Raw genomic sequence first — 2,368 nt, 5'->3', positions numbered from 1 at the left:
TTGGGCATGAGGGTGAGATGGCGCCCCCTACTCTGGTTCTCCGTAACCGTGGAGGCTGAGCTCCAGGGGCTTTATCGAGCGACCCAAGCCCAGCGTGGCCTCCCTCTCTTGGGCATGAGGGTGAGATGGCGCCCCCTACTCTGGTTCTCCGTAATCGTGGAGGCTGAGCTCCAGGGGCTTTTTCGAGCGACCCAAGCCCAGCGTGGCCTCCCTCTCTTGGGCATGAGGGTGAGATGGCGCCCCCTACTCTGGTTCTCTGTAAATTTGAAGGCTGAGCTCCAGGGGCTTTTTCGAGCGACCCAAGCCCAGCGTGGCCTCCCTCTCCTGGGCATGAGGGTGAGATGGCGCCCCCTACTCTGGTTCTCCGTAACCGTGGAGGCTGAGCTCCAGGGGCTTTTTCGAGCGACCCAAGCCCAGCGTGGCCTCCCTCTCTTGGGCATGAGGGTGAGATGGCGCCCCCTACTCTGGTTCTCTGTAAATTTGAAGGCTGAGCTCCAGGGGCTTTTTCGAGCGACCCAAGCCCAGCGTGGCCTCCCTCTCCTGGGCATGAGGGTGAGATGGCGTCCCCTACTCTGGTTCTCTGTAACCGTGGAGGCTGAGCTCCAGGGGCTTTTTCGAGCGACCCAAGCCCAGCGTGGCCTCCCTCTCTTGGGCATGAGGGTGAGATGGCGCCCCCTACTCTGGTTCTCCGTAACCGTGGAGGCTGAGCTCCAGGGGCTTTTTCGAGCGACACAGGCCCAGCTTGGCCTCCCTCTCCTGGGCATGAGAGTGAGATGGCGCCCCCTAGTCTGGTTCTCTGTAACCGTGGAGGCTGAGCTCCAGGGGCTTTTTCGAGCGACCCAGGCCCAGCGTGGCCTCCCTCTCTTGGGCATGAGAGTGAGACGGCGCCCCCTAGTCTGGTTCTCTGTAAATTTGAAGGCTGAGCTCCAGGGGCTTTTTCGAGCGACCCAAGCCCAGCGTGGCCTCCCTCTCCTGGGCATGAGGGTGAGATGGCGCCCCCTACTCTGGTTCTCCCTAACCGTGGAGGCTGAGCTCCAGGGGCTTTTTCGAGCGACCCAAGCCCAGCGTGGCCTCCCTCTCCTGGGCATGAGGGTGAGATGGCGCCCCCTAGTCTGGTTCTCTGTAACCGTGGAGGCTGAGCTCCAGGGGCTTTTTCGAGCGACCCAGGCCCAGCGTGGCCTCCCTCTCTTGGGCATGAGGGTGAGATGGCGCCCCCTACTCTGGTTCTCCGTAACCGTGGAGGCTGAGCTCCAGGGGCTTTTTCGAGCGACCCAAGCCCAGCGTGGCCTCCCTCTCTTGGGCATGAGGGTGAGATGGCGCCCCCTACTCTGGTTCTCTGTAAATTTGAAGGCTGAGCTCCAGGGGCTTTTTCGAGCGACCCAAGCCCAGCGTGGCCTCCCTCTCCTGGGCATGAGGGTGAGATGGCGCCCCCTACTCTGGTTCTCCGTAACCGTGGAGGCTGAGCTCCAGGGGCTTTTTCGAGCGACCCAAGCCCAGCGTGGCCTCCCTCTCTTGGGCATGAGGGTGAGATGGCGCCCCCTACTCTGGTTCTCTGTAACCGTGGAGGCTGAGCTCCAGGGGCTTTTTCGAGCGACCCAAGCCCAGCGTGGCCTCCCTCTCCTGGGCATGAGGGTGAGATGGCGTCCCCTACTCTGGTTCTCTGTAAATTTGAAGGCTGAGCTCCAGGGGCTTTTTCGAGCGACCCAAGCCCAGCGTGGCCTCCCTCTCCTGGGCATGAGGGTGAGATGGCGCCCCCTACTCTGGTTCTCCGTAACCGTGGAGGCTGAGCTCCAGGGGCTTTTTCGATCCACCCAGGCCCAACGTGGCCTCACTATCTCGGGCACAAGGGTGAGACGGCACCCCCTACTCCGGTTCTCCATTCGCTTGGTGACCAGTGGCAGGTCGTAGGCTCCGGGGCCTCTTCGGCGAGAGACCTATCCGACCGACCCTCGCCCTCTTCGGACTTCCTCGGCAGGTCGGAGGCCCTGGAGGAATTCGGGGTTGGAAAAATGACTAAGTCGAAAACGCGGGCCTTGGCCAGACATCCACCCTCCCCGAGGCTCCGGGGCAGGCCGGGAAAGGTGCCTCGTCCCCGGCCACCGTCGGGATTCGCCCGCGACTCCGGAGGTCGGCCCGATAGGGGATGGCGTTTTTACGGGCCGTCGCGATTTCGACGATCGCCTGATTTTGTGGACTTAGGTTCTGGCGAAAACCATTTTGGGTCCAGGGGGGCTGTCTGGAGGGTTCCCCGGCCCACTTACCCTCTCTCGGGCGTGAGAGTGAGACGGCTCCCCATACTCTGGTTCTCTGTAAATTTGAAGGCTGAGCTCCATGGTCGTTTTCGAGCGACCCAGGCCCAATGTGGCTT

Source organism: Carassius carassius, unplaced genomic scaffold, assembly GCF_963082965.1.
Source record: "Carassius carassius unplaced genomic scaffold, fCarCar2.1 SCAFFOLD_133, whole genome shotgun sequence".
Lineage (NCBI taxonomy): Eukaryota > Metazoa > Chordata > Actinopteri > Cypriniformes > Cyprinidae > Carassius > Carassius carassius.
This window is presented reverse-complemented; position numbering follows the sequence as displayed.